We start from the raw sequence: 9314 nt of genomic DNA, 5'->3' as shown, positions 1-9314 counted from the left end.
TTTATATATACGAACATGATACCAGGAGAAGCAAAATAGACAGAAACAAAGTTAGACGATGTATTATGTTAATATTATGGCGTGCGAGATCTAAAATCAGAATGAGAGCAAGAAATCAAGTTCGGGGGGAAAGAAAAAGGCAATGATTGCTATTGTTAAAAATTATAAGAACAATACCTATAGGTAGATTTAAAACCAGGTTGAGATATATTTCAAACTTCAATATTTGATGTATATTGATGATTAAATAGACATGTGGGAGTTCTAAAGTGTTTGCTAAGGATTGCTAAAAATTCATAAGTTACATATTAAGTTAAACTCCATTTGTGAAAAAGAAGAAGCCCTACAAATGGCAATTGAAAATCTGACAATTTTGACTTTTTTTTTACTGGGGTCCAACAATGGTTAAAACGGATAAGGTAAATACTTAACATATTTAAAAGAATAATTACTTTTTTATTTGAAAGTGCCTCACTGGAAATTTAAAAGTGAACACTAAGTTTTCAATTCTTTAAATTTTAGAAACTTTACAAATTATAAAACTAATTTGAAATAAAATAAAAAAATGAGGTATGTTGGAAATGTAGGAATTAGAGATTCCTTATAAACATGTTTAAATTAGAAAGTTGTAAAAATACCGTGTTGGGTTTCAAGAAAACACATTTAAGTAAAGTACAATGCCTAAATGAGAAGGTAGTCAAAAGTCTTAAAACAAAAGTGGTTTGAAGATCCGATGAAGCTTTTACACATAATATGAACTTTAACGTCATATGTTTAAGTTTTATAGCATAAAGTTTAAACACTTTTATAAAAGAAAATGTTTCTAAGTTTTTCGAAAACGTGCCAAAATGGTAAGCAAGGTTTAAAATGGTGTATATGCCCTTAAAAGCACATCTATCCATTGAAATGGATTGAAATGAAATTGAAATAGCAATGTTAAAACAAATATTGGTTAAATTGAGTTTTGAAGAAAAGTGTTAAATTAAAGCAAGTTGTCAAAAGTTTTTTTTTTTAGCGAGAATATGGCTTACATTGTTAGGAAATGTCTACTAAGTTGAATGAAGTGGTTATAAAATATTTTGACAATGATAAATAAAACCGATGAAGCGAAATAATTTTTCGATGGAAGATTAAGAAGTAAGGAATAAGTATGTTAGTGTAGCTGATCGTACCTAAATACTAAGGCGAGTACAAGGCGAGTATAAGACGAGTACCGATGTCTTTTTCCCAAAGATAAAGGACAAGAAAAATTGTTTGAAAAACGTTTTATGGTGTCAATGTAGTTTACGACCTTTTATAGAGGTCAAAGGGACATCTTATGTTAAGTTTTAAGCTCAAGGTGGAAACAACCTAGAGCTAAGTCGTAACGTAGTAATAATGTCTCACGTATGGGTTAAACCTCCGTATCTCCTCGTGAGTTGAATCTGGAATGCCCGCCAATGGTATCCAAGAGATTATTTAGTGGAGACTCATCTACCTCCTTACGTGATGCTCCAATTCTCATCCGTGTCGATATCAAAACGCTTTTTCATAGTTGTAACTCTAGTACGAAGACGATGAAGAGGTATTGAGGAATAATTCGTATAGGTTTCGACTTATGATTATTACTAGTGTATATCTATCTACTAACCTTACATCTAAAGTCAATAGCTACCAAGGAATACTCATTCTCAGTACTAAGTGCATTGCTCCTAGAGTGGCTAGTGATATAACTTAAGTGGTTAACCTAGCACTTGATAAGGGACAAGAATATTTCTAAATAAAGGCATTGTTATAAAAGTGCACTTAGTTTCTAAGTGTGTCTAGATGAATGCCTATAATATGCAATGCCCGTACACACACCGAGTTTTTCAAAAGTTTAAGTTGAAAATTGTTTTGAACATAATTCTACTATAACCGTTTCCAGCCACACATTAACTTTCCTTAATTAAGCATAGTTGGCCAGGCTATACTTAATTAAAGTCTGATAATGCGTACTCGAATTAGTTATACCAGTAGTATGTTCAGTATTTTAAAAACGTTTAGAAAATTTTTGGCTATAGTTGTGGTTTTCCAAAGGAAAAGCGGTATTCTCTATAACCTTCGGCTCTGATACCATTTCCTGTCACACCCCGCTAAAGCGGAAACACGAGGCGTGGCAGTATAAAGGGTTTCATAGCAAAAGTTGAAAGACAACACCAACCATAGTATTAAAAATCATTACAGTTTTACAATGGGTTTGAACAACTTTTAAAAGAAATTACAATGTAAATTGAAATACAACACATGTGAATGCTCCTAAAAGTGAAGTGTCCCTAAGTGCCACTTACTCGATGATTCCTGAAAAAGCATGTAAAACGAGCGTCAACTATAAAAATAGTTGGTGAGTACTCACAGATAAACAAAATAATATTTGTTCCATGAATTGAAATCAAAGTTTTGATAAAAGTTTCCAATAATAAAAGTATATTGTTAAAATGAGTAAATAAGTTTGTAAAAACAAAGTTCTTTGTCATCATGAGAGATAAAGTATGTTGCCCAAATAAGATGCAACATTCATATTCTCATGGGAGATAAAGTTCATTACTCAAACGAGTAAACAAGTTTCATTGCTAAAATGAGCAATCAATTTCGTTGCTACAAGGAGCAAACAATTTCATTGCTAAAACATGTATATAAGTTTTCAATAATAAAAGTTCGTTGTTGTAATGAGAAACAAAGTTCATTGCTATAATTAATAACAAGTTTATTGCTATAACGAGAAACGAGTTTGTATGTGTATGAGCAAACAATGAGTCTCAACCAAACCTATGACTGAAGCCCTATCAAGATCTATGCTTATCGTTCCATAGATGAATATGGTATCATGCACTCCAGCAATAGGGCGAGTGAGGAGTTGTCAATTCCTAATAGCGCTATCCATAATGACCATTGGCTCAAAGAGTTAATGGTTAGAGATAAGGGAAGGGCCTTAATACGATAAGTTCTCATGTTCCGTGTTGCATAGACATACATAGAGAGATATAGCAATAAAATAGCAATCATGTTTGATACAAATCAATTTAAATACAACGAACAAATAATAGTTTTTCGGGACATGCTTTTCCACCCCAAAACATAAAAAAACTGAAAATAGGGGAGTGCGTGAATACTCACAATATGCAAAATATAGCATCCAAGTTTATACGAGTCAATTAAATACAACGAACATAAATAGTTTAGGACATGCTTTTCCACCCCAAAACATTTAAAAACCGAAAATAGGGGAAGTCGTGAATACTCACAATGCATTGAGATGATGCAAATCGTGCCTTGAACTACGTTCCACGTGTACCACTACCGATTCCTACAATAATGGTATTCGCTAGTGAGTCTCTAATCGAAATCTAACACTAGTATACTTACTACTACAATAGAATTATGCCATTAATGTGTCAAAATTTAATATTGATAAGTTACAAACATTTTTCTGTGGAAATTAAGTTTCAAAGAATCAATTGTTATATAACAATTTAAGTGGAAATTTCCCATTATTGAAATGCTAATATTTAACATTTTAAGAGGTGTTCCAATGATTAAATATTCAAAAACTAAATTAATTTAGTTCTAAAATTTCCCGAAGTTTGCATTTTAGTTTTAATTGAAGTCAAAGACCTCAAGATAAATTTTCTTGAATTTTTGATTTGTCTGACTATTTTTCACGATTTTAGTTTCTTGAATGACCATAAAATCATGAAAAATACTAAACAGTTAATAAAAATTTCCAAACATCAGATTTTGGTTCTAAATGTACTAAAAGACTTCTAGATAAATTTTCATGGATTATGAATATGTATAACCATTTTTCATATATTTAATTCTCTAAATAGATACAAATTCATGAAAAATAGAAATCAGTTTCCAAAATTACCCAAACTTTTTGTATTACTGTTATTAAACGTTATTAAGCTGGAAAAAATATAAAAATTGATTTCTAAACTGTTTAACCAAATTTTATGATTTTTGAGCATTTATTCTAATAAAAATTGAAATAAATAGAAAACAGTTTCCAAAATTACCCAAACTTTTTGTGATATTGTTATTAAACATTATTAAGTTGGGAAAAATATAAAAATTGATTTCTAAACTATTTAACCCAATTTTATGGTTTTTGAGCATTTATTCTAATAAAAATTGAAATAAATAGAAAACAGTTTCTAAAATTGCCCAAAATTTTCGTAACACTTTTATTATACATGTAGAAGCTGTGAAAAATATAAAAGATATTTTTCAATTATCTTTCTATTTTTCTTTGTTTTATCCTCTTAAATAATCATTAATTGGAGAATAATTATTAAACAGTTAAAGTAAATTACAAAAATTTTTGTACACTTCATTTACAAAGTAAATAATCTGGGAAAAATACCAAATGTGGTTTTTATATACTGAAATCCGATTTTGTGTATTTAAGTGTATTTAATCTTAGAAAATAGGAGAAAAATAGTATACAGAAGAGAAAACTCATCAACATTTTTATGTAGCCTCCTAATGTACTACAAGGTGTTCTGGTAAATTGTCATAATTTTTGGATGAGTAAAACTATTTTTCCTGTTTTTAGTCCATTATAAATACAAAAATCGGAGAAAAATAGGAATACATTATGAAAAATTCTAAAAATATTTTTCTAAGTCGTCCACAGAGAGTATAAGCTGCGAACATTATTATATACCCTTTTCAAGTTATCTAAAGCGGTTTTATGATTTATTGGGGCTAAACAAAAAGAAAATTCAAAACCATATTAAACAGTAACAAAAACCGATGAAATTTAATGTGGGGTCATTATTTAGCATAGGGGTCATCCACGAATTTACATAGGATATATAGACCTCAGAAAGTATTTTATATGATTTATTGCCCTATTTTATTTCAATAATTATAATAATTCGAGAAAAATGAATTATTTTCTGAAAATTTGTTGAACATCTCATTTTGTTGATGGGAATCTGGGAAAAATCGAATTTGGTCAGAGAAGGAGTTTTAGATATTTATTTGGAAATAAATCCTTCATGAACATATTTGAAAGCTTTTAACAACATACTTTGATGGTCTAGCATCTAAGCTTGAAGATCATCACATGCATGTTTGTTTGAAGACCATTCATGAGTTTGAAATGTTCAAAAATCGTTTTTGAAAGAAAACTTAGAGTGCATGTGGTGATTTTCCACCAAAACTTGTAAAAAAAGTGCATCTTCATGATCTTGACTTAGGTTTAGGTCCTTGGATTTCACCATTTACAACATGCATGTTGTTTTTGGGTGAAATCCTACCACCATCATCATCAAAACTGAAGTGAATGAACATGCACACATATTTTCTAAGAGAAAGGTGTAGAAGAAGAAGGAAATGCACGAAAAACCTTTAAAACTAGAAAGAAAAGTGAAGGAGATTGAAGGATTTTCGTGATTACCATGAAGAACAACCCTAGAAGATGAAGATTTGAAGGTTAAGAGATATTCTTGGCTGGAGAATTTCGTGGTTTTAGAGAGGGAAAGAGAGAGTTTGAGTGTGGTAAATGGTGGAGTGTGAGAGAGAGTGTAGAGAGAGAGAGAGAGAGAGAGAAGTGAAGGAGATGGAGTGTGAGAGAGGAGTGATTATGTGTTTTGGGAAGAGGGGAAGCATCTTGGGAAGAGGGTGGACGGTTTTGAGTGTAAAATGCCCTCCCTCTCTTTTAATTTTATAAAATATACACCCTAACCAAGTTTTTGCTCATGAAACCTTGATTTTTGACTTATAAATTTAGGGCAATTGTTAATGACTTAAATTTTATTTTCCTTAAATGCATTTTCATAATTTTAGTTATTATAAGATCATATTATAAGTTTCATAATTATTTTCATAGAATTTTTAAGGTTAAAGTTTATAAATATGAGTTTTTTTGGCTTTTAGGGTCTTGAGATTTTGTAAATCTTTGGATATCAAAATAAATAGAATATTTGAGACTTTAAATTATCTTATGGTATTATAACTCTTTTATAGTTATAAATAATGTTTGTAATTTATTTTTATCGGTTTTTTGGCATTCTATGTAGTGATTCCGAGATTCAAGCAAAATTGAGGAATCAAGTATACTAGTCCTAGTCTTCAACTTTGACTTAAGTTTCTATGATATTTTGACCTAATTTCTACCACTAGGTCAAGTGCATGATGTGTGTATATGATTCATGAAAAGGTGTTCGAGTCAAAGAGTGACCCGAATATGGATAGTCTCTACAGTTAAGTAGTTATAGAATTCACATATCAATGTGAAATCTATGCACACTATCCATTGATTCTAATTGTTTCCAAGTTTCTAGTAGGTTATAACTTAGCTTCTAGTTACTAAGTCTAGTATATGTAGTGCCTATATGTGCAACTAAGTTTAGTCAACTCTAAAACCGACTCGAATTTTGATGACTGTCACAAGCATGTAAAGGCCCTTCAAGTCAATATTCCATTTGTTGAAACAATACTTCAAACGCCTAAATATGTAAGCTTGCTTAAGGGTCTCTTTACCGCTAGAAAAAATATGGCAGAAGTTGCTGAGTTGGTGTTAAATGAGCTGCCAAAGAAGAAGGGCGATCCGGGTAGTATTACCTTACCTTGCCAATTTGGGAATCTAATTACCACTCGAGCGTTGACGGATTCGGGTGCAAGCATTAATCTCATGCCATACTCTTTCTTTCAGAATTTGAACTTGCCGGAGCCAAAGCCTATTGACATGAAGATCCATCTAGCCGATAAGACAATCATTCATCCAAAAGGTGTTTGTGAAGATCTTCTCATCAAGGTAGATAAGTTTGTGTTTCCTGTGGATTTTGTAGTGCTTGACATGGAAGAAGACCCCAAAGTTCCTATTATTTTGGGGAGACCATTTTTGAACACCACTTGTGCATTGGTCGATGTATGCGAATCCACCCTAACACTAAGGGTGGGGAACGATTCAGTGGTGTTTAAGTCTACACAAGAGATTAAGCATGCAGAGTCAAAGAAAGAAGAAGTGTCCTCAATTGATTTGAATGATGAAATGTTAGAGAAAGAGCTTGCACTTTTACAAGAAGAGGATCCAAGTAAATTTCTACTAACTTCTGGAGGAAATTTTGATGCTGAAAAAGATTTAAAGGAGATAGAAAAGTTACTAGAGGAGGCTGATTCAGAAGAAACAATTAAAATTGTGGAACACTCATTGACTCGCCGAGTCGCATCGACTGACTCGACGAGTCCAATCGAGAATTTCAATTTTACTAAAAACCTTGACCTGCCACTTTCAAGTTCTCTTTATGGCACAGACTTGCATATTTTTTCTGAGTCTTTGGAAGGTCCAATAGTAGAAGGAGAATTTGTTAAAAATTATTGTGACTTCCAAAACGCACAAGTAGCTTACCTGGACACGTTAATACAAAAATATGAAGCAATTCGACTTAACGAGGGGGCAAGTTTGGGAGAAAAGGAGAATGCAAGGGCTGATAATAATGACTTGCCGAATTCGTCCATTGAGTCACAAATTGCTAATCAGAACAACAAGTCACCTACACTTAAAAGAACAAAACCTCGAGCCCAAGTGTCGACTAATTATGAAGTGTTCACATTTGAACCACCGGATTCTTTGGAAGGTGATGAGAGTGATTACGAATTCCTAATATCAAGTGACGATGAAGTGGAAGTTGAACGAAAAATCAAGGTTGATAAAGAAGAAGTCCGAAAGATAGGTGCAAGAAACGGGTTGAAGAAAGAGAAGTGTGGAAAAAGGATAAGGTATGAATCTGAAGATAATGCTCAAAAGAGGAGGAGAGAAGAATTAAGAAGAGCTTACAAAAGGAAGATATACGCTTACAAGACGAAGTATAAGCAACAAAAGATCAAGCATGGCATCCCGATGAAGAGCAACGAAGAAACGTAGAGCGGGAGGGAGTCCAGCTAAGGACTCCTCAAAAACAAGCGCTTGGCGGGAGGCAACCCGTTACGAGAGTTTGCTTTTCTTTTTCTTTCTAAATTTCTAGTATTTAAGGATAATTTAGGATTTTTATTTTGATGTTTTTTTTATTACTTGGTATTTGTTTTTGATCTTTTCAGTTTGAGTGTAAGGATGCATGCGAGAGTCTAGAGTCAAGGATAACCAAGGGAAAAATCGAGTCCAGGCGAGAGAGAAAACGAAGTTTTGAGTCTAATTAGGAGTCTGATGATGAAAGAGGTTATTAAGAGCTCATTTAGTGAAGAAAAATGGGGAAAGTATCAATTTAATATTCCCCACACACATCAGAATCGGACCTGGAGCAAAAACATTTTTTTCCCATACAGCGATGGACTCGGCGAGTGCACTTACCTACTCGACGAGTCCCAATATAAAAACTCGACTTCTGCCAGTATTACGCTACAACTCGGCGAGCCACCCTACAGAATCGACGAGTTGATCCTTATTTTGTCTCTCAAGCTGATGATTTGATAATATTTGATACGGCAATTGGCTACATTTTTTAAGAACAATTTCCGAGAATTTCCAAGACCTTTTTCCTCTATATTTTGGAGCATAACCACACGAGACGAATGACACCCAAGGCATGGATGAACTGTTCCCATGTCTAAAGTCAGCTGAAGATGGAGCTCAAAAGACGAAATATCAACCTCGCCACTACTATCCCAAGGGAGTTTGTTTCAATTCCCTCTTTATTTTTATGTTTTCTTATTAATGCATAATATGCAATGGGGACATTGCATAAATTAAGTGTGGGGTAGGGGGTTGATTATATTAGTTACATTAGAATCCTAATTTAGGTATAATTTTGAAATTTTTTCATTAAAAAATATTACTAGGATTAATTTAGGAAATCTTGGTAAAAAAAATTAGGATTTCATGCTAGTATTATATTTGATGATTCTATGAAGACCCAAATGTTTAGTTGAGCCTATATACGTTATAGTGCATTTGTGGCCCCCTTTATTCTAGTGAAATCATGGGACAAAAACACAACCTCGCTTAGTTTGAGGGATGCAATATGTTTAGCATCGTGTACCAGAAATGTATCCAGGAAAACTAATATATTTAACCAATAAAAGTTGAAGTTGAGCGCCCCTGCTTAAGCATGTAGGATTTGAGTGAAAAAAAAAAGTGAGTCACATGTTAAAAAAAAAGATAGAGAATTACAAGAAAAGTTGTAAGAATTTTGGAGCAGTTAAAGTGAAGATCAAAAGATCAAAGTTCTAAAGAAATTCAAAAAGTTGAAGATACCAAAAATCAAACAACAAGGTGGTGAATTCAAAGAAATCAAAGATCAAATAACAAAGAAGTGAAGAATTCCAAAGAGCTCCATTGTGGTATCAAA

This window comes from Lactuca virosa, chromosome 2, assembly GCF_052849685.1.
Source record: "Lactuca virosa cultivar CGN04683 chromosome 2, Lactuca_virosa_CGN04683_v6, whole genome shotgun sequence".
In the NCBI taxonomy this organism is placed as follows: domain Eukaryota; kingdom Viridiplantae; phylum Streptophyta; class Magnoliopsida; order Asterales; family Asteraceae; genus Lactuca; species Lactuca virosa.
Note: the sequence above shows the minus strand (reverse complement) of the source record.